General features: G+C 43.9%; 1 protein-coding gene across 2 annotated transcripts in view; it reads left to right on the plus strand.

The window, feature by feature from the left end:
- The first annotated feature begins 8,380 nt into the window (after positions 1-8,380).
- The window catches only part of LOC130290856 (sphingolipid delta(4)-desaturase/C4-monooxygenase DES2-like), an 85,474-nt gene continuing 69,126 nt past the window's right edge, over positions 8,381-24,728 (plus strand). Inside the window, exon 1 of one of the 2 annotated variants that reach the window (XM_056538994.1) lies at positions 8,381-8,448. The gene's annotated coding sequence lies outside the window, so the exon portion shown is untranslated. The remainder of the gene's footprint in view (positions 8,449-24,728) is intronic. The other variant, XM_056538993.1, reaches the window with a different exon arrangement.

Below are 24,728 nucleotides of genomic sequence, written 5' to 3' on the forward strand. Positions count from 1 at the left end.
GTACTTCGATGGAAAAAAAAATAATTTCTAATCAACTGGTGCCAAAAAGTTTGTAAATTACTTCTATTTAAAATCTTAATCTTTCCAGTACTTATCAGCTGCTGTATGCTCCACAGGAAGTAGTGAATTTATTTTCTGTCTGACCACAGTGCTCTCTGCTGTTAGGAACTGTCCAGAGCAGGAGAGGTTTGCTTCGGGGATTTGTTCTTTCTCTGGTCAGTTCTTGACATGGACAGAGGTGTCAGCAGAGAGCACTGTGCTCAGACTGAAAAGACATTCAAAAAGAAAAGAACTGTGGAGCATACAGCAGCTGATAAGTACTGGAAGGATTAAGATTTTTAAATTGAAGAAACTTACAATTCTGTTTTTTGGCACCACTTGATTTTTAAAAAAAATTGGACAACCTTTAAATAAGTTGTCCAAATGGTCATAAAGTCTGACTGTATGTATGAGACGATGTAATGAGAGGCTGCCTCCTGACCTCTCATTACATCGTCTCATACATACAGTGAGACATACAGAGGACCTTGCTCCTGGTGTGTTACATAGAAGCTCTTTTCATTTTAGTTAGCATTGTACAGTGACCCCCCCCCCCCCCCCCGAGTCCATCACATGTTGAAGGCAGCATCAACATACGATGCTTTTGTATGTCGGGGCCATCACATAAACGACTATCCGGCAGCGCAGACTGCTTCAGCTGCCACCGGATAGCCGTTTACGTGCCCCGTTTGGTCCGGTGATGATCACTTACCTGTCCTCGGGGCTCCGGCGCGTCCTCTTCGGAATCCCCTCCATCGTCGGCGCTCTCCATCTTCGTCATCACGTCGCGCGCACGCCGTCCCGTCATCCAATAGGAGCGGCAGGCGTAGCGACGTGATGGCGGCGACGGAGAGCGAGGATGCCGGGGAAGCAGAGGCCTTGCCGGAGTGTCGGGGACACCCCGGGGACACGGTGACAGCGATGGACGGCGACATCCAGGGCAGCGGGGACGGTCCGGAGCGGCGGGGACACGTGAGTTCAACTTCCTCCACCAGTGGTCTTCAACCTGCGGACCTCCAGATGTTGCAAAACTACAACTCCCAGCATGCCCGGACAGCCACCGGCTGTCCGGGCATGCTGGGTGTTGTAGTTTTGCAACATCTGGAGGTCCGCAGGTTGTAGACCACTGTCCTATACTTTACATTGCACGGATCCCTCAACATACGATGGTTTCAACAAACGATGGTCCATTTGGAACGGATTACCATCGTATGTTGAGGGACCACTGTATATTGCTTCAACCAACACCTTGCTTCAGATAAGATAGCTGATTGTGGGGGCCACCAGTGGACAACCCCTCTGGAATATGAAAACTATAAACCTGGATTTGCTTCATTGTTATAATCCCCAGTTACCTCAAAAACATGTATGCTTGGCCAAACCTGTACTTTTTTTTTTTATCACTAAGGGTGTGTTCACACTATGGAATTCCCTCGCTAAATTTCCACAGTGGATCTGTGACGTTTACATCCAGAATCGTCACTCATATATGCCGAAGTTTGCTGTCTAATCTTCGGGAGGAATCCAATTCCTCCTCTGACGTTCCGCTACAGAACGTCCGACATGTGAACTAAGCAACAGATTAATAAGGTGCCGCGAGCAGAATCCCTGCAGAATTTCCTCTGTAGTGTGAATGGGGCCTAAGGATCTAAAGATAGGTTGATCCCAGATACCTCATTCACTGTTATCAATGGAGGACAGTTTTAAAGGGGTACTCCAAGGGGAACAAAATGTTTTCAAATCAACTGGTGCCAGAAAGTTATACATATTTGTAAATGACTTCTATATATAAAATCTTAATCCTTCCAGTCCTTATCTGCTGTATTCTCCAGAGGAAGTTGTGTAGTTCTTCCCAGTCTGACCACAGTGCTCTCACCAGTTGATTTGAAAAAAGTTTTTTTTTTTCTTCCTGCAGTTTCTCCTTTAAATTCATCTTCAAAACTGAAGCCCAGAAACCATGCACTGCAGAGGTTTTGCTGCTGTTAATGTGGTAGCCACAGGGGTGAATACTTTATCACTTTGTGACGCCAGGGCACCATTAGCCTGAGGTTGGAGACAGTATTCCTGGTCCAGACACAGGGAGAAAAGGAACACACCGACGTCAGGTTACGGATTACTGAGCAGGGTGCAGATGTTGAAACCCAGATATTATGGTGGAGAGGATGCAGTGTAACCTCTTGGGAGCCATGTTGCCTTGCTGGGACTTGTGCTGCTTTAGATTGATACTGTGGTGACCCAATAGATTGATATTGACTTAAGAGAGAATTGAAGAATTTCACCGCCAGGGTATGAACTTCTACTGTGCGTCTGATCCTTGCAGAATGACCTGATAAGACTTTGAATGATAGATTTGATCTGGGCCTTCCCTTAGAGCTTCTCCACACACCTCACAATGTTCCCACACTTGTGCTCTGCTCTCTACAGTGACTAGCACTGAACTGGGGCAACTCCTTCCCCACTACGCTATATGATCAATAATTTAGGGGTTCCCATTGGCATACAGGGTCACATGGGCCTGCACTGCTCTTCAGTCTTAAAGGGGTATTCTGCCCCTAGACATCCTATCCAAAGGATAGGGGAGAAGATGTTTGATCGTGGGGCGCCTGCCACTGGGACTGCCAGGACACAAGCCTGCTGGAACCTCCTGCTCATACAGAGCCTGCAATTGCCCAGAGTGACTCCAGCGCCCTTACCATTACAACAGCCGCAGGACTTCACACTTGGTCCATCGCATTACGAGACCAGTGTCCGGAGGTCCGGTGAGATATAATATACCAATCTATTGTAGGTGGCTAATCTTAGTCATCCATACAGATTGTTTAATATCCATCTTATATCCACTTTTTAACATCACATGTCGGACCATTTAAATTGCCGAACTAACAGACATTTAATAATCAATAGCAGTGTTCTATCTTTTCCATTAGGGCCCAATGGTAAATACGCAATATGAGTAGTGCAATATTCAATTAAAGTGTAGCTCCCACCATCACTTTTTTTTTCTGTCCCTGCCTATTACCCATCTATCCCTAACCCCCTCCCTGCCTTAAATTTTTTTTTTACATATTAAAAATGCTTTTTTGTCTGCCTGGTAGTGTGCTCACTACCAGGCAGACTTCCCCAGCAGGCACCACGTCACTGATGCCTGCTGGGGCCGAAACTTCCGCACGTAGTTCACCTATACAGGGTGCCTCCAGCTGTTTCCCCACTGCAACTCCCAGTTCTATTGGCTGTCAGGGCATGCTGGGAGTTGTAGTGGGGAAACAACTGGAGGCATCCTGTATAGGTGAACACCGGAGCACATACTGCTCCCCGCCGCGCAGGTCGCAGCCCCCCCCCCCCCCCCCCCGCGGCGCGCCGCTCAACTCGCTCCTCCTCCCCCTTAGTTCACCCAGAGTACCCCTCCCCGCCGCGCAGCCCGCAATCCCCCCCCCCCACCCCTGGCCCCGCCGCTCCGCTCAACCCACTCCCCCTCAGTTCACCTATTCAGTGTCCCTCCAGGCTTCCCCATTACAACTCCCAGGGCATGCTGGGAATTGTAGTGGGGAAACTGGAGGCATACTGTATAGGTGAACAGTATACATAATACTTGAACATATACATAATACAGTGAACATAATACTTTACCTTGTCCCCGAGCCTGCGCGCGTCCTCTTCCTTCAAAGCGCTCGCTCCCGCCTGTCTGATTGACAGGCGGGAGCGAGCACAGCAGTGATTGAATTTCGACTCGTTGCCAGGCTTCAACGAGTCGGAATTCATTAGTGACGTCACTGCTGAATGCATTCGGCCACTAGGAGGGCGACCCCTAGTGGCCGAATTTAAAAGGGATTTTAAACTGTTTTAAAATCACTTTTTTTAATTAAACTATATTAGAGATATGTTGTAGTACTTAAGTACTACAACATATCAATTTTTTGTTTTCATGACAGTGCCCATTTAATTTTCACACAAATATATTTTTTATTGTTCTATTATTTCAACGCATGTTTTATTTATGCATTGATTGTTTAATAATATTGTAATAAATGATCTGCATTTTTTTCAAACAAACTGTCTCCAATTATTATCATTGTGGACCATCTGGTATGGTAAGATCCTTGAGGTGTAGTTAATAAATTTTATTATATATTCCACTAATTTGGTCGGTGGGGATCGGCCCTTTAACCACGTATACCTTGGATTCTTGGTTGTGAGCTGCACATATAATTTGCTTTCATTTACAAATCTGTTTAACTTTCTGGCACCAGTTGATTAACCCCTTAAGGACCAGGCCAATTTTCACTGTAGGACCAGAGCATTTTTACACATTTCACCACTGTCACTTTAACCCCTTAAGGACTCAGGGTTTTTCCGTTTTTTGCACTTTCGTTTTTTCCTCCTTACCTTTTAAAAATCATAACCCTTTCAATTTTCCACCTAAAAATCCATATTATGGCTTATTTTTTTGCGTCGCCAATTCTACTTTGCAGTGACATTAGTCATTTTACCCAAAAATGAACGGCGAAACAGAAAAAAAAATTATTGTGCGACAAAATCGAAAAAAAACCCCGCCATTTTGTAACTTTTGGGGGCTTCCGTTTCTACGCAGTGCATATTTCGGTAAAAATTACACCTTATCATTATTCTGTAGGTCCATACGGTTAAAATGATACCCTACTTATATAGGTTTGATTTTGTCGCACTTCTGGAAAAAATCATAACTACATGCAGGAAAATTTATACGTTTAAAAATGTCATCTTCTGACCCCTATAACTTTTTTATTTTTCCACGTACGGGGCGGTATGAGGACTCATTTTTTGCGCCGTGATCTGACGTTTTTATCGGTATGATTTTTGTTTTGATCACTTTTTATTCATTTTTTAATGTTATAAAAAGTGACCAAAATACGCTTTTTGGACTTTGGAATTTTTTTGCGCGTACGCCATTGACCGTACGCCTTAATTAATGATATATTTTTATAGTTCGGACATTTACGCATGCGGCGATACCACATATGTTTATTTATTATTATTTTTTACACTGTTTTATTTTTTTTTATGGGAAAAGGGGGGTGATTCAAACTTTTATTAGGGAAGGGGTTAAATGACCTTTATTAACACTTTTTTTTTACATTTTTTTTGCAGTGTTATAGGTCCCATAGGGACCTATAACACTGCACACACTGATCTCTCATCCTGATCACAGGCGTGTATTAACACGCCTGTGATCATCATTATCGGCGCTTGACTGCTCCTGCCTGGATCTCAGGCACGGAGCAGTCATTCGTCGATCGGACACCGAGGAGGCAGGTAAGGTCCCTCCCGGTGTCCGATCAGCTGTTCGGGACGCCGCGATTTCACCGCGGCGGTCCCGAACAGCCCGACTGAGCAGCCGGGATACTTTCAGTTTCACTTTAGAAGCGGCGGTCAGCTTTGACCGCCGCTTCTAAAGGGTTAATACCGCACATCGCCGCGATCGGCGATGTGTGGTATTAGCCGCGGGTCCCAGCCGTTGATTAGCGCCGGGACCGATGCGATATGATGCGGGATCGGGGCGCGATCCCGCTTCATATCGCGGGAGCCGGCGCAGGACGTAAATATACGTCCTGCGTCGTTAAGGGGTTAAACATTAATACCTCTGGGATGCTTTTACCTATCATTCTGATTCCAAGATTGTTTTTTCGTGACATATTCAACTTTATGATAGTGGTAAAATTTTGTTGATGCTTGCATCATTTTTTGGTGAAAAATTCCCAAATTTGATGAAAAAAATAAAAATTTTGCATTTTTCTAACTTTGAAGCTCTCTGCTTGTAAGGAAAATAGACATTCCAAATACAATATGTCTACTTTATATTTTCATCATAAAGTTGACAAGTTTTTACTTTTGGAAGACATCAGAGGGCTTCAAAGTTCAGCAGCAATTTTCCAATTTTTCACAAAATGTTCAAAATCGGAATTTTTCATGGAACAGTTCTGTTTTGAAGTGGATTTGAAGGGTCTTCTTATTAGAAATACCCCACAAATGACCCCATTATAAAAACTGCACCCCTCAAAGTATTCAAAATGACATTCAGTAAGTGTGTTAACCCTTTAGGTGTTTCACAGGAATAACAGCAAAATAAAGGAGAAAATTCTAAATCTTCATTTTTTACACTCGCATGTTCTTGTAGACCCAGTTTTTACAAGAGGTAAAAGGAGACAAGTCCTCTCAAATTTCTCTCGAGTAAGGAAATACCTCATATTGGAAACTACACCCCTCACAGAATTTAATAAGGGGTTCAGTAAGTATTTACACTCCACTGGTGTTTGACAGATCTTTGGAACAGTGGGCTGAGCAAATAAAAAAATAAATTTTTCATTTTCACGGACCACTGTTCCAAAAATCTGTCAGACACCTGTGGGGCGTAAATGCTCACTGTACCCCTTATTACATTACATGAGGGGTGTAGTTTCCAAAATGGGGTCACATGTGGGGGGGGGTCCATTTTTCTAGCACTATGGGGGCTTTGTAAACACATGTGGCCTTCAATTCCGGACAAATTTTCTCTTCAAAATCCCAATGGCGCTCCTTCTCTTCTGAGCATTGTAGTTTGCCCGCAGAGCACTTTACATCCACATATGGGGTATTTATATACTAAAGAGAAATGGGGTTACAAATTTTGGGGGGCTTTTTTCTTATTTTCCCTTGTCAAAATGAAAAATTTAGGGTAACACCAGCAATTTTATTTTTTTTTTCCCATCCAACTTTAATGAAAATTCGTGAAACACCTGTGGGGTGTTAAAGTTCACTATACCACTTGTTACGTTCCATGAGGGGTGTAGTTTCCAAAATGGGGTCACATGTGGGTATTTTTTTTTGCGTTTATGTCCGAACGGCTGTAAAATCAGCCACCCCTGTGCAAATCACCAATTTAGGCCTCAAATATACATAGTGCGCTCTCACTCCTGAGCCTTGTTGTGTGCCCGCAGAGCATTTTACGCCCACATATGGGGTAGTTCTGTACTCAGGAGAAATTGTGTTACAAATTTTGGGAGTCTTTTTTTCCTTTTACCTCTTGTGAAAATAAAAAGTAAAGGGCAACACCAGCATGTTAGTGTAATTTTTTTTTTTTTTACACTAACAGGCTGGTGTAGACCCCAACCTTTCCTTTTTGTAATGGGTAAAAGGAGAAAAAGCACCCCGAAATTACCGAAATACCCCATATGTGGCACTAAACAGTTTCCTTGAAATATGACAGGGCTTCGAAGTGAGAGAGTGCCATGCATATTTGAGGACTAAATTAGGGATTGCATAGATGTGGACATAGGAGTATTGTATGCCAGTGATTCCCAAACAGGGTGCCTCCAGCTGTTGCTAAACTCCGAGCATGCCTGGACAGTCAGTGGCTTGGTTTTGCAACAGCTGGGGGCTCCGTTTTGGAAACACTGCTGTACAATAAGTTTTTCATTTTTATTGGGGGGGGGGCAGTGTAAGGGGATGTATATGTAGTGTTTTACCCTTTATTATGTGATAGTGTAGTGTTTTGTAGTGTAGTGTTTTTAGGGTACATTCGCACTGGCGGAGGTTTACAGTGAGCTTACTGCTAGGAGTTTGCGCTTCAGCGAAAAATTTGCCGCAGCTCATACTTGAAGCAGGAAACTTACTGTAAACCTGCCCGTGTAATGTACCCTGAACATTCACATGGGGGGGAGGGGGGGGGGGGCAAACCTCCAGCTGTTTCAAAACTACAACTCCCAGCATGTACTGACAGACCGTGCATGCTGGGAGTTGTACTTTTGCAACAGTTGGAGACACACTGGTTGGAACATCTTCAGTTAGGTTCTGTTACCTAACTCAGTATTTTCCTAACAGTGTGCCTCCAGCTGTTGTAAAACTACAACTCCCAGCATGTACTGATTGCCGAAGTGCATGCTGGGAGATGTAGTTATGCAACAGCTGGAGGTACGCAACTACAACTCCCAGCATGCCGAGAGACAGCTGTTTGCTGCTGGACATACTGAGATTTGCATTTTTGCAACATCTGGAGGGCTACAGTTTGGAAACCACTGCACAGTGGTGGCCCTGCAGATGTTGCAAAACTACAAATCCCAGCATGCCCAGACAGCAAACTGCTATGTGGGCATGCTGGGAGTTGTAGTTTTGCAAGATCTAGAGTGCCACAGTTCACTGCACAGTGATATCCAAACTGTAGCCCTCCAGCTGTTGCAAAACTACAAATCCAGAGCTTGTCTGGGCATGCTGGGAGTTGTAGTTTTGCAACATCTGGAGGGCAACAGTGTAGAGACCACTGTATAGTGGTCTCAAACTGTTGCCCTCTAGATGTTGCCAGGCAACTTACCGGCTTCCGTCGGATCCAGGGAGCCAGCCGCACGACATGCCGCCCGCTAATCTCCGACACTGATCGTCGCCCGCAACCTCGCCCGCAGGGTAAGTGGACTTCGTCGCCGGTCCTCTTCGGTTTCCCCATCCTGTCCCGCCTATTGTGGAGAGGCAGAACGGGGAAAACGAAAGTTAACCCCCCGCCCCCGATCTGCTATTGGACGTCGCTTCTAGACGCCCAATAGCAGGGATAGGAGGGGTGGCACCCCTGCCACCTCACTCCTATCCCTTCAGGGGGATCGTGGGTGTCTAGGACAACCGCGATCCCCCTTATTTTCCATTTTGTAAATTTTGGGGGCTTCCGTTTCTACACAGTGCACTTTTTGGTAAAAATAACACATTGTGAAGTGTAGTTTTCTTTGTGTTTTTTTTTTTTTTTTTACCCCAACAGACATTTTTCCATGGTATTTACTAAGGTTTCCCTACATTTTGCACTTTTACCTACATTTTGCTTTTTTTTACACATGCTCTGATCTGTCAGGTTTTCCTCAGCTCAAAGCCACCACATTTTTTAGTAAATATATTGGTATTTTTCAAAAATGTCGGAGACACGCCCCCTTTTTTACAACCACGCTCCCTTTCCACAGCGTCCATGCCCCTTTTCCGAGTTTTCTCACTATAATGCAGAGTTGTTTTTTTTTTATTCTGGCACACATTCTGGTGCAGACAGAATTTCGGGCGCAATGCACCAGAATCTGACACGCAACCCAACAAAACATGTTGGGTTTACAATAGTAAATCAGGGCCATTATCTTTATTCTGTAGGTCCATACGATTACAAGGATACCTAATTTATGTAGCTTTTATTAAATTTTACTACTTTAAAAATGTATAACTACACGCACCAAAATTAGTATGTTTAACCCCTTAAGGACCAGGCCAATTTTATTTTAGCATTTTCGTTTTTTCCTCCTCATCTTCTAAAAATCATAACTCTTTTATATTTTCATCCACAGACTAGTATGAGGGCTTGTTTTTTGCGTGACCAGTTGTCCTGCGTAATTACATCACTCATTTTACCATAAAATTTATGGCACAAACAAAAAAATACTATTTGTGCGGGGAAATTAAAAAGAAAACCGCAATTTAGCAAATTTGGGAAGGTTTCGTTTTCACGCCGTACAATTTACGGTAAAAATGACATGTGTTCTTTATTCTGTGGGTCAATAGGATTAAAATGATAACCATAATTATATACTTCTATATATAATTCTATTATTGTTGTGCTCAAAACAAATCTCACACTTTTTAACCAAATTAATATGTTTAAAATCCTTCTATATTGATGACCTATAACTTTTTTTCATTTTTCCGTATAAGCAGCGGTATGAGGGCTCATTTTTTGTGCCATGATCTGTACTTTTTATTGATACCACATTTGTGTTTATAAAACTTGTATTAATTTTTTTATAATTTTTTTTTAATAAAATGTGACAAAAAAGTACCAATTTTGCGCTTTTTTTTTATATGTACACGCCATTCACCATACGGGATCAATAACATTATATTTTCATAGTTCGGAAATTTACGCACGTGGCAATAGCAAATATGTGTATAAATATATATTTTTTTTTTTACACTTTATGGGGGTAAAATGGGAAAAAAAGGACATTAAAATTTTTTATTGGGGGAGGGGATTATTCAAACTTTTTAAACTTTTTTTTTTTTTTTACTTTAATTTTTACACTTTAATAGTCCCCATAGGGGACTATTCACTGCAATCAGTTGATTGCTAATACTGTGCAGTGCTATGTATAGGGCACAGCACTGATCAGTATTATCGGTCATCTTCTGCTCTGGTCTGCTCGATCTCAGACCAGAGCAGAAGACCCCGGGAGACGGCCGGAGCCAGGTGAGGGGACCTCCGGCCGCCATGCTGGATGACCAGATTGCCGCGGCAGCACTGCGGGCGATCCGATCATCCATTTAAAGTACCGCACGGCCGCGGATGCCGTGATCTGTATTGATCACTGCATCTGAGGGGTTAATGGCGGACAGCTGGTACCTGCCGCGAATGACGCGAGCACCAGTCTGGCACTCGCAGTCATGGTGGTGTGTAAATGTACGTCATGGTGCGTTAAGTACCACGGCACCATGACGTACATTTATGTCCATTGTCGTTAAGCGTTTAAAATTGTGCTGTGATCTCTAGTTTTTATTGGTACCATTTTTATTTTGATGGGACTTTCATTATTTTTTTTGTATATGAAGTGATCAAAAATGCACAGTTTTGGATTTTGGTGTTTTTTTTTTACGTGCTCTGAGGCTTACCATTTTACGTGTAACCCTCAGAGCGCCGATCGGATGGCAAGGAGGAAGGTAAGGGCCCTCCCGCCATCCACTCAGCTGATTGGGACCCACAATATCACCGCAGATGTCCCGATCAGCTGTCCTGAGCTAACTGACACCATTAACCCGCATTTTAGATGCTGCAATCAACTTTGATCGTAGGCTTATTGCTGGGCATCGGCCCGATTGGCGATGCCCGGCATTAACTGTGGGTCCTGGCTGCTCATAGCAACCGGGACGCACCAGGTTTGAAGCATGCTCTGCTCGTGAGCATGCTTTAAACCCCGATAACGGGACCAGAGTGTGCAGGTATGCCCTCGGTCCTTAAAGGGGTACTCGCTTGGATAACATTTAAAAAACAAATCTTAATCCTTCCACTACTTATCAGCTGCGATATGCTCCACGGAAAGTTCTTTTCTTTTTGAATTTCCTTTCTGTCTGACCACAGTGCTCTCTGCTGACACCTCTGTCAATATTAGGAACTGCCCTAATAAAATCCCCAGAGCAAACCTATCCTCCTCTGGACAGTTCCTAAAACTTCCTGTGGAGCAAATAGCAGCTGATAAGTACTGGAAGGATTAAGATTTTTTAATAGAAGTAATTTACAAATCTGTTTCTAGCACCAGTTTATTTAAATAAATTTTTTTCCAATGGAGTACCCCTTTAAGTACCAGGACACAAGGGTGTACCCATACGCCCTTCATCCTAGAGAGGTTAAAGACATTAGAGCAGCGGTACTCAACTGGTGGACCACGGTCCAGATCCAAACCGCAGCCGCCGGTCATCCGGACCGCCCACCGGTTCTCCCCTCATTCATTTGTAGAAGTGTCTCTAAGACACCGATACAAATGAATAGCCGTGGCCCGGAGCAAGGAAACACTCTGCTCCCTCCTCGGCCCCCCAGTGTGATTCAGGCAGCGAGAGTAGCACTGCCTGCATCATATGCTCTGGCCAGGCCTGACTAGAAGAGGCCAGAGCAGCCGAGCAGCACGGGACCTGGGACAGGGAGACAAGTTCTCAGGTAAATATTTGTGTTCCTCCACCTGTGACTCTCCAGTTGTTACAGAACTACAACTCCCATCATGACTGCCTGTCTGTGTATGATGGGAGTTGTAGTTTGCAGCAGCTGAAGAGTCACAGTAGCACAGTTTATGTGGAGGCACGGTGGCATCAATAATTGTGGGGGCACAGTAGCATCAATAATTGTGGGGGCTTGGTGGCATCAATAATTGGGGTGGCACGGTGGCATCAATAGGGGGGCACGGTAGCATCAATAATTGTGGGGGCACGGTGACATTAATAATTGGGGGGGCACCGTGGCATGAATAATTGTGGGGGCACTGTGGCATCATTCATTGTGGGGGCACAATGGCATGAATAATTGGGAGGGCACAGTGGCATCATTCATTTTGGGGGCACGGTAGCATCATTCATTGTGGGGGCATGGTGGCATGAATAATTGTGGGGGCACAGTTGCATCATTCATTGTGGGGGCACAGTGGCATCATTCATTGTGGGGGCACAGTGGCATCATTCATTGTGGGGGCACAGTGGCATCATTCATTGTGGGGGCACAGTGGCATCATTCATTGTGGGGGCACAGTGGCATCATTCATTGTGGGGGCACAGTGGCATCATTTATTGTTTTATGGTACAGTGTTTGACAAAATTATATTTGGAGTGGCAGTAATATGTGGCAGTAATATACCAGTGGCACAGCGTGCTGCAGTAATATTTTCAGAGGTACAGTGTGCGGCAGTAATATATTCAGGGGCATAGCGTGTGGCACTATTATATTCAGGGGCACAATGTGTGGCACTATTATATTCAGGGGCACAATGTGTGGCAGTATTATATTCAGGGGCACAATGTGTGGCAGGATTATATTCAGGGGCACAATGTGTGGCAGGATTATATTCAGGGGCACAATGTGTGGCAGTATTATATTCAGGGGCATAGCGTGTGGCACTATTATATTGAGGGGCACAATGTGTGGCAGTATTATATTCAGGGACACAATGTGTGGCACTATTATATTCAGGGGCACAATGTGTGGCACTATTATATTCAGGGGCACAATGTGTGGCACTATTATGTTCAGGGGCACAATGTGTGGCACTATTATATTCAGGGGCACAATGTGTGGCAGTATTATATTCAGGGGCACAGTCTCTGGCAGTAATAAAAAAATACAGGAAACAGTAGGTTTACATCCTCCAGACTTCAGTCATTTTGCCTATTTCCTTCATGGCACTGTGGCCACTAGGTGTGAACCAGTCCTCAGCGCTTTGCTTGGACATTTACCAGTGGTAGACCCGAATACGCGGACCCTCACTAAAAATAGTTGAGTACCCCTGCATTAGAGGGCCTCAAAGTTTACCAGCAATTTTTCACAAAAAGTAAAAAAAAATCTGAATTTCTCAGGGACCAGTTCAGTTTGAAGTGAATTTAAGGGGCATTGTCAAAAGGACATTCAGAAAGTTTGTTAACCCTTTAGGTATTTCACAAAAATAGAAGCAAAGTGGAGGGAGAAAGTCCAAAGTGTTCTTTTTTACACTAACAAATATTTTATTTTTACAAGTGATAAAAGGAGAAAAAGGCCTTCAAAATTTGTAACCCTATTTCTCCTGAATATTGAAGTACCCCAAATGCGGACAATAAGTGCTTTGCGGGTGCACATCATGGCTCAGAAGGGAAGGAGCAACATTTGGCTTTTGGAGAGAGAATTTGGCTGGAATAGTTTTTGGGGGCCATGTCGCACTTACAAAGCCCCCATGATGCCAGAACAGGGGAAACCCCCCACATATGACACCATTTTGGAAACTACTCTCCTCAAGGAATGTTATAAGGGGTGCAGTGAGCATTTACACCCCACAGGTGTTTGACACAACTTTGGAACAGTGGGCAGTGAAAATCAAAAATGAAAATTTTTACACTAAAATGTTGGTGTAACCCCTAACCAGGCTGTGTTTTCTAACCAGGGGGCCTCCAGCTGTTGCAAAGCTAGAACTTCCAGTATGCCTGGACAGTCAATGGCTGTCCGGCCATGCTGAGAGTTGTTTATGAGCAACAGCTGGAGGCTCCCTGTTTAGGAAACAGTGCTGTACGAGCCTTTTTTTAATAATTTTTTTTTTTTTGGGGGGGGGGGGGGGGGGGAGAGTAACTGTGTAAGGGTGTTTTACTCGTTATTTTGTGTCGGCTGTGTAGTGTAGTTTAGGTGTCTTTACAGTACCTACACACAGTTGGATTAACAACAAGTTTATTGCTACAAGTTTGAGGGAGCTACGGCTGATTTTCCACAACTCAAAGCGGGAAAGCAGGAAACTTACTGTAAACCTGCCCGTGTGCTCTAGCTGTTGCATAACTACAACTTCCAGCGTGCCCTTTGGCTGTCGGTGCATGCTGGGAGTTGTAGTTATGCAACAGCTAGAGGAAAAAAAAGTGCCACTAGCTGTTGCATAACTACAGCTCCCAGCATGCACGAACTGCCAAAGGGTATGCTGGGAGTTGTAGCTGTGTGCCTCCAGCTGTTGCTTAACTACAGCGCCCAGCATGCCTTTTGACTGGCCACACATGCTGGGTGTTGTAGTCATGCAACAGCTGCAGGCACTTTTTTCCTATCAAAAAGTGTGCCTCCAGCTCTTGCATAACTACAGCTCCCAGGATGCGCGGGCAGCCGAAGGGCATGCTGGGTGTTGTAGTTATGCAATAACTGGAGGCACACAACTACAACTTCCAGCATGTCCATTGGCTGTCTATGCATGCTGGGAGTTGTAGTTATGCAACAGCAGAAGGTACAAAGGTCTCACCTCCTGCTGCCTCCACTGCCCCACAACACTGACGTGCACCGACTCTCGCCCTCCGGACTAGGGACAAAGCAGGTGTCAGTGACACAACCCAGCAGGTGCCCCGATTGGTCGGTCGGTCCCGGCCGACCAGTCAGGGTGATCGCAAGGTAGCACCAGTGCCTCAGTTCTGCTTCATATGGGTGATTGGTGCTGTCTTGGATAGAAACAATCACCCTAATTTTCCGGGTCACCAGAGACCTGATTGGTCCCGAAGAGCTGTGATTTGCTGGTCAGAATTGACCAGCCAATCACGACGATCGCTGACATTGGGGGTCTTAGGACCTCCCTGGGTGATATGCCAGGATGGCTGCTGTTAGATAACAGCAGCAATCCCAGCCCAATCACTGCATCCGGAGACGTGGTGATCCCGGAACCCCATGTACAGTGCTGTGTGTGTGAAGTTAATCGATGTAGCGCCGTACATTTACGGCGCGAGTCCTTAAGGGGTTAAAGCATATTTGTCAGATTCCACAAAAGAATTAAAAAAAAAAACGAAATGTTACCCAGTATCTAATACAGATCAGGTACATATAATTTCTATGTGTCTAGCACCTATTTTTCTCTCACAAATACCTTCTTTCTCTTGTTCACTTGGTTTGTCATTGTGTGCTCTGGAAGGGGCGTGTCCTCACTCTACATGACTCATCTTCCTCTCTAAATGTGTGCTGTGCTGTGCTGGGTCTCTTTGTTTAATAACTGCAGACTGCTCTGTAACCCCCCTCCTCTTTGTTTTCATGCTGCAGTCTGATAGGAAAGGAGTGAGCACAGAGGAGTGCTAGTTCTGCCCTCACTTCCTGGACTTTGTCCCAGCCTGTGTTTCATCTGGGACAAAGATCTTGCTGCAGCCAGACAGGATTATGGGATTATGTTCTGGATGGTATGGGGACCCCTAGTGTTTTTTTTATAAGCCATGATTTCTTGGCCACGGCTACTTGAAAATTTTGAAAAAAAAATTTGACAATCAAGTTTGAAAAATAAAAGTTTTTAAAGTGTCAGCTGTAGCGTACACTGTGCATACCAGGAAAAGTCTCCTTTGAAGTGACTATTTGCACCTCTTTCTAAGAAACAACACAGCAACATTTTTTTAGACCAGCGACCTCCCCACACTTCAAAACATGAGGTCAGTAAAAAATTACTAATCACAAAGAATACAACTACACCTACATTAAGAAACCCACATATCCCAACAAAGACAGAGGAATGGCATACAGGTATTACCCCCCCCCCCCCCACACACACACACACACACATTACAATCCCAGATACACATCACACCCAACTCGCTCCACTCCAAGAATCCAAACACAACAGAACCGAGAACATCAATTATACCGACCGACCAAATCAATAACAGCACAAGGCCACCACCAACTCCCCAAATCTTCACCCCCAGGGACAACACCCGGCAACAGATATAATGTTTTAGCAAAATAACAAAGTTGATCATATGGTGAGCCCCTCAGGAAAGTTCTTACTTTTTTGCACTAGTGCTATTTGTGTCAGTCATTCTACTACTACCACACCCATTATACTACACCAGTCTCATATGTGTCAGTCGGGAGCCATGCTTATGGATTCAGGATGCTAAGGGAGTTGTGAACTAAAAAAAGTGTGTGAACCACTGCGTTAACATCTAACTTATCACAATATATAGTCCAGTTATTACAAGCATATGTTAGAGAAATTCCATCATACCTACTTTACACAAATCATTAAAATTATATCATGGGAACCAGGTTATCCCAGGAATCTTGAACACCTTGATCACGCACAAGGTATCCAAGCAGTGGCAAAGATATTTATCACTATGTAAAAAGAATAAAAACATATTTGATAAAAAAAAAGGATTTATTTTATCATATAATTATTTCATGTTTAAATCCGACTTATATCTCCAGAGTAGTGGTACAGCTATGGGCACCAGGTTTGCCCCCAACTTCACTAACATGTTCTTGGCAGGGAGGGGGGCGGGGGGGAAGAAGAAACCATTATTCCCAGACTGGGGGAAGTCCAGTGTCCTGGCATCATAATATTGATGACAAACTTACATGGTGCCACATTTCACTAGTGACTCAATAAGAACAGTACCATGGAAGAACCTCCAGCAATTGAGAATCCACACAGCTTATGGAGAATATATAGTAAACCAGATAATAGATTTGGTCAATTCTAACATTGCAGATTAAAGAAAAATCTCGAGGGCGATAAGAAAGCACAGATTACCCATTAACATAGAAAAGACTTCAATATGAGATCGGAGTGACAAGAAACCTACCCAGAGTCACATTTATCTGTACAATCACATAAGACTACCTGTGGATCCTTGAAGCAATAATTTCTTAGCCAGGATAGAAACAGTACCACGTTCCCCAGTCCTGCTTGAATTTTGGGAGTATGCCTTGCCTTAAGGCCATTGACCATTTTTTGAAATGGGTAAAAGGACATTCTAAAAAGTCATTGGCCTTAAGGCCATTGACTTTTTAGAAATGGGTAAAAGATATGAGAGATATCCCTATTTACTGCAGTTTCTCCAACACCCACCAACCAAGAAAAATAAAATTTGTCGTAGCCTCACCTGCGTGTAATACCAGACCATACTAATGTTAAGTTTTATATATAATCACAGGAGAAAAAGAAAAAAATCCAACACTGTCTCTTCAATCCTAGTAAGTGATACGTGCAGTAATGGAATCAGTGTTTGCAGTAAGGTTTGGTCCTATGAGCGGTACTACACGCTGAACAATGGAGAGCATAATGGAGTCACATAAAGAAGGAAGCGGAGCAACTCACCCAGGTAGTCAAAGACGATGCAGCTTGTCAGGTCACGATCAGATGACGTAGAAGCGAGGAGGCGGAATGCGGAACGGGGGTGCCCAACGCCTGATTCCCCCTGTTCCACCTTCCGCCATCCCGCTTCTACATCGCCTGATCATGACCTGACAAGCTGCATCATCTTTGACTACCTGGGTGAGTTGCTCCGCTTCTTTCTTTATGTGATTCCAATGTTAAGTTTTAGTTATGTGAGGTATGTTAGGTTTCCCAATGATTAGTACAAAGGATGGAATGAAATATCTGTCTTAAAGCTGAACACCAATGTGACTCTGAGAAGGTTTTACCGAACTTCAGTTCCCATTTACAAAAGTAAAAGTGTTTCACAAAACAGTTCATAAAATGTGCTAAAACCTTTCCATTTGGAAATTGGTGTGTTTAAAATGGCTAGAAGGTGAGATGGGAGGCAATGTTTCTTAAAGGGGTACTTGAGCTGGAGCTTGCACCGGGAGCTCGTGATTTCATAGCCCCACCCGCCCTCACGACCCGCTCCCTCAATGCAAGTCTATGAGAGGGGGCGTGATGGCTGTCACCCCCCCCCCCCCCCCCCATAGACTTGCATTGAGGGGGCATGACATCATAAGGGGGCGGGGCTATGATGTCACAAGCTCTCGGCACTGGCTCCAGTGTTCGGAACAGTTTGTTCCAAACGCTGAGCAGTGGAGTATCCCTTTAGAAGGATTAGATTTAAGATAATGCCAAGCCTGCAAATAAATGTAAAAATTGTAGATATGCAGGGAAAACTCAAATCACCGAGTTATTACAGTAGCAAAGGAGTGATCTATATGACACAGTGTCCATGTCAAAAACAGTACATAGGCAGAACTTTGCTTCTGTGGTAGACTTGGGGAATAAAGCCTTGTGGGGGTGTAGGGTAGTTGGGGTGTTGCTGTTCAGTATTATAAAGGGCGCTGTTAACGCTTGTCACTCATGACACCAGGGTGTGGGTTAAGACTCTGTAGTGATGCTGGGCCTATCGCCACCCTTCCCAAGAGCGATAGGAGAGTGTAAAATAAATGAATGGTCCACAGCAGTGCTGAACTTAAAACTTGCAGGAATCTTTACTGAAGATTTTCTGTACATGCAGTAACGGTAACAGTCCAGATAACAGAGTCTTTACAAACAGCACAGCAGTGATTGACAGTTGCTTAGGACCGGAAAGTTCTCTCAAAATTTGGAGGATTAGATTTGCATAGATCTGCTGGATTTTGGGGTTGGATTAGGTCCAGAGATCTTGCGGAGACAGCGGGGAATTGTAAGAACTATCCGTCTCTAGCGCAGGCTTAGGCCGCAAGGCTTTGGCCTAGTAATTGTCTTGTAAGCTGCGGAGGTCGTACCTTGTCCAGAATCAGCAACCCAAGAGAGAGACAAAATGGCGCAGCTCCCTTATATGGGCAGGGGCTGGCCGTTTTGGATTGGTCCATATCAGCTGTCACTCACCGTTACAATGGATTGTGGGTGATCACCTGACTAGAACCACCAAAGGTCTTTTAGCAAAACCATAGAGTTCTGTAACTCGGTCACATGACCCACAGGTCCTGCGATGCGATCAAGGTAAGAATATTAAATATACATCTTTACATTTATATTTACATTAATTCTAGCTAACTGAAGGGTGACAAGGGGTTAACTAAGGAAGAGGAACCCCACTGTTCCTAGGGACTCTGCCTTTGGGGACCTCACCACAAGGTAACGTATGCAATATGGTACCGGGACACCACAAACCCCCTTACTTAAAACAAGTTGACCCAGACGCCAGTCCCCTAAGGCAGAGGGACTAGGACTAGTCAGGATTACTAACTAAAATACACATCCTGACAAAATCTGAGTAAACATTAGACACCTTTAAATTCTCTGGATACTCTGACTAGCATTTTGACTAGACAATCATGAAGCTATCTAGACACTTTGAAGCTATCTAGACACTTTGAAGCTTACTATACATTTTGAAGCTTACTAAACATTGATGAAGCTATCTAACCTTTAGTTTCTAGCTCCTTGGAAATTTTTATAGCTCTATATACATTTGCGAGGCTAACTAGACATTAGTACAGCTCTCTATACCTTTAGCTTAGAGCTGAATAAACATTTTTGAAATCTCACCACATTTTCTTTCGTTTTGCCATGATGAGTCACCTGTTAGTACACAGAAGGGTATATTGGCTTGCCTGAGGCTCTCTACCAATAAGGTTAGCTACTAGGGTCTATTGGCTACACGCTACTTACCCCTAGAACACAACAGTATCACCTTACCTAGGTTACCTTTAGAAATACGTGTTTAATTTTAAGCTCGCAAGAGCACCTACTGGCCAGGTAGAGCATCTCACACACGTAATAAAGAGAAGAGAAATATGAGTGTACCTAACAGTGGAAGCAATTGAATATCAATAGGCTACAATACCTAAGTGTTTCTTGAATGTGAGATATATTTTTGTTTTTGTGTATGTACTGAAGAAGACTGAGGTAGTACATATACGTGAGCTATTTAGTACTATGTACTATTTAGTACTGCTTAATAGTTAGTCTTGCTATCTTAAGAGTAGTTTTTTTTATGAAAGGTGCTAGCGATTGGCGACTGGAATGCTACTCTCGGAGAAGCCGGGAGAGTCACCTATTTAGCAACTACTAAAACACCTTTTTTAGTATTTCTATACATTTGTATGTACATGTGTACAAGAATTATTTACGGTTTTTGTTTTTGGTGTACATGTGCATCTAGCAGACAATTTTCCATGTACAACCTTTACTTACTTTTTATGTACACAGACACAAAGCTATCTATTTTGTGTACAAGGACCATATACATTTTTATTATACAGCCTTACATATTTATTAACACTCCAACAAGGTTCAGGCGCATACACCTGTTAAGTGCAAATTTTAGCAAGAAAGTCTCATAAATATAGAGGTATATATACAAACGAATGTGTAAGGATCTGCAGTCCACCTACACTAGGAGTCTATGTTTCACGGCTGCCACAAATCAACCGGGCACAAAACTTACGAATCTCCTACTGGCTAGGAGTCTCTTGACCTGATGGTCAGGCACAAAGCTTAATGGTTGCGTTGCTGAACTTGGAACTGGAACAATCTTAGCATAGTCCTGCTAGGCACAGTTTCTTGAACTTGGTTACTGAAAAACAAAAGTGGTTAGCACAGACAAACAATAGACATTACTTTACAGTCCTTCAGAAAATATTCCTCCGAACTCTTCTTGTGCCTCTTGTAGTTCCACTACACCTTCCAGCATCTGGAGCAGGCAAGGAGTTAATGTAACTCTCCCACACTACATTAGTGAGAGTAGAATGGGTAACAGTAGGATTCAAAGTGACCAGAGGTTTACTGGTCGGGATCAAGGTTGGTGCATAAGGTTTTAGCCCCACCTCCATGCCAGGAGTGGGCCAGAGCACTTTCGTTGGTACCCTGGAAGCAGGCAAACTCTCCACGTCGGAAGAGGGCCTTGGTACATATGTTGGTACCGGTGCAGGAGGCAAACTCTAATTGCTCCGAGAGGGCCTAGGTACATACGTTGGTACCTCTGGAACAGACAAACTCATTGCTCCAAGAGGGTCTAGGTACGGTCTTTGGTGCCCGCAATTTGGGTTTACTTTCTTGGTCTTGAGCAGGTCTTGGCACTTTGCTGTATGAAGAAGATTACTAATGCTGTAGAGGCTCCTCCTCCTTGAGTACGTTGGTGGAGGCATCAGGGGCAGACCATTTCGGCCTCAGGTTGAAGGGATCCGATTCCCAATCTGTAGACAGAAAGTAATTGAAGGGAAGCTGTGTTGGGGCCGTTTGTCTTGTGACCGCAGCAGCCCATTCTCCACGCAGGCTCTGGACGTGGGTGTACTCCACTATCACACCCACCTCCAGAGAGTAGAACTTTTTGTGAAGATATGGCCTCTGTACTGCTCGCCGGTTTACGAGGATGGTTTGCCCTGTGTGGCAATCTAGGAGTATCCAAAAACCTCTGACCTTGTCGAAGTTGGCCACAGTTGCTCTTCGTCGTTCTAAAGGCTCCTCCCCTTCTCGGGGGGTGATCCCACTTGTGGATGTAGAGTGCTTCCATTTCTTTAGTATTCTCCTGATAATTAATTCTTTGCTCAGGAGGCAAATGTACATGCTTTGGGGCGTACAGTTCTCTGTGTCGGGCCTTTAATTTGTCCATCAACTCAGCCAATTCGCCTTCCAGACGGGCCCTTTCTCTTTTTGCGGTTGGAATTGCTGGGAGTGGCTTCCCAGGTATAGGTTGTAGAACCGCGTCCATATACTCTGAGTCCCGGCTCGTCCCCAAAAATTCACTGGGGCAAATCTGGTCAGCACGGTCGTGCACGTGGCAAGCTGGATAGGGGTATTTCAGCTTCAAGGCTGGAGGAGGAAGAAAAGGCCGCCAATGGCGGGGTACTCACTGCAGACTCCTCCGATGGGATTTCATCCGACGAGCCCCAAGTTCTGTGGTAAGGGGACAATCTCACCGGTGATGCACCTCCAGATGTCCCTGCGCTCTCTGCTGGAGGTGTGTCTGGCCAATCGTCATCATCATCATTGTCCTCTAATGACAACCATTGCAGGCGGTCGGCAAGTTCCTGGAACAGTTGGGCTGCGACCGCCACAACTTTCCGATGCTCCGGCGCCATTTTGCTGTTCTCACCACGTGGAACGCTGCTCTCCTCCATGTCTGTATTCTCCAGCTCCTTGTGCAGACTGAAGAGGTCGCTGTGCAGGGTGTCCTTTATACTGGGCTTCCACAAAATGGTGGCCGGCAGGAAGGACGTCATCGGTGCAGCCCCGACTTCCTGTCCTCCCAGAAACGACTCCTCTGTTTCCAAGTTCCCTTTCGGCTGTGACACAGCCACTTGATAGACTTGGGGAATAAAGCCTTGTGGGGGTGTAGGGTAGTTGGGGTGTTGCTGTTCAGTATTATAAAGGGCGCTGTTAACCCTTGTCACTCGTGACACCAGGGTGAGGGTTAAAACTCTGTAGTGATGCTGGGCCTATCGCCACCCTTCCCAAGAGCGATAGGTGAGTGTAAAATAAATGGATTGTCCACAGCAGTGCTGAACTTAAAACTTGCAGGAACTTTACTAAAGATTTTCTGTACATGCAGTAACGGTAACAGTCCAGATAACAGAGTCTATATAGACAGCACAGCAGTGACTGACAGTTGCTTAGGACCGGAAAGTTCTCTTAAAATTTGGAGGATTAGATTTGCATAGAGCCGCTGGATTTAGGGGTTGGATTAGGTCCAGAGATCTTGCGGAGACAGCGAGGAATTGTAAGAACTATCCGTCTCTAGCGCAGGCTTAGGCCGCAAGGCTTTGGCCTAGTAATTGTTTTGTAAGCTGCGGAGGTCCTACCTCGTCCAGAATCAGCAACCCAAGAGAGAGACAAAATGGCGCAGCTCCCTTATATGGGCAGGGGCTAGCCGTTTTGGATTGGTCCATATCAGCTGTCACTCACCGTTACAATGGATTGTGGGTGATCACCTGACTAGAACCACCAAAGGTCCTTCAGCAAAACCATAGAGTTCTGTAACCCGATCACATGACCCGCAGGTCCTGCAACGCGAACAAGGTAAGAATATTAAATATACATCTTTACATTTATATTTACATTCATTCTAGCTAACTGAGGCGTGACGAGGGGTTAACTAAGGAAGAGGAACCCCACTGTTCCTAGGGACTCTGACTTTGGGGACCTCACCACAAGGTAACGAATGTAATACGGTACTGGGACACCACACTTCCATTTAGGGACTGGTCATTTCTGATGTATACTGTACGCTTGAATAGCGACCATGAACGTGGACACACCTTATTGTAGTAGTGCTGGGTTTTTAACCTTTTTGTTTTTGGCTCAGATTTACCATTTTCAACAATTAAAAGGCTGCGTTTTATTTTTGGTTTCTAGTGAGATTAAAAAGTGAATTTTTGTGTCTTTTAACAGAGTTGCTGTAGTCTATTAGTGTGTTATATCCACCCCCCATTTGGGTCTTTTTTTGAGCCTTTAGAAAGATTTTTAGTCACATTCTAAGTTATTCAGAATGCATTTTTATATATACTTGCACATTTTATGTAGAGTTTTATGCATATGTTTACATACTTGATTTTATATCCTATAGTAATGCACCACTGGTGTTATATTCTTCCAATTCCGTATATATGATCTACTTCATTAGGACAAATGTAAAAGAAATAAGAGTACTTTATTTTCACAAATAAAAATCCAGTCTATGTTTTACTTCCTAGGGCATATAATTATACTATTGCAGCTACTGAGGAAGGGGCCTATGGGGGCCCCAAACATGTCAAGTGCAAGCATTGCCACACTCTTGTGCCAGCTGACTTATCTACATTCATTACATTACTTTATCCGCACCATTGCTGTCCTTTTGAAATTAACCCCTTAAGGACAGAGGGTTTTTCCGTTTTTTGCATTTTCATTTATTCCTCATCACCTTCTAAAAATCATAATGCTTTCAATTTTGCACCTAAAATTCCATATTATGGCTTATTTTTTGCGCCACCAATTCTACTTTGCAGTGACAGTCATTTTACCAAAATATACGCGGAAAAAAAAATTAATTGTGAGACAAAAATGAAGAAAAAATAACATTTTGTAACTTTTGGGGGCTTCCGTTTCTACGCAGTGCATTTATCGGTAAACATGACTCTTATCTTTATTCTGTAGGTCCATACGGTTAAAATGATACTCTACTTATACAGGTTTGATTTTGTATTACTTCTAAAAAAAATCATAACTACATGCAGGAAAATGTATGTTTAAAATTGTCATCTTCTGACCCCTATAACTTTTTATTTTTCCGCGTACGGGCCGGTATGGGGCAAATTTTTTGTGCCATGATCTGAAGTTTTTATCGGTACCATTTTTATATTGATCGGACTTTTTGAATCGCTTTTTATTCATTTTTGCATGATATAAAAAGTGACCAAAAATACGCTTTTTTGGACTTTGGAATTTTTTTGCGTGTACGCCATTGACTGTGCAGTTTAATTAACAATTTATTTTTATAGCTCAGACATTTCCACACGCGGCGATACCACATATGTTTATTTTTACTTTTATTTACACAGGTTTTTTTAACTGGGAAAAGGGGGTGATTCTTACTTTTATTAGGGATCTTTATTAACTTTTGAATCAACTTTTAAATGATCTTTATTATCTTTTGAATCAACTTTGATCAACTTTGAACGCTGGGTCTAAAGGGTTAATATCGCGTGGCACAATGATCGGTGCTGCACTCTATTAGCCCAGGGTCCTGGCTGTCATTAGCCACCGGGACTGATCCGATATGATGCGGAGTCGTGGCCTGACCCCGCGTTTTATACCGGTACAGGTACG

Source organism: Hyla sarda, chromosome 9 (assembly GCF_029499605.1).
Source record: "Hyla sarda isolate aHylSar1 chromosome 9, aHylSar1.hap1, whole genome shotgun sequence".
NCBI lineage: Eukaryota > Metazoa > Chordata > Amphibia > Anura > Hylidae > Hyla > Hyla sarda.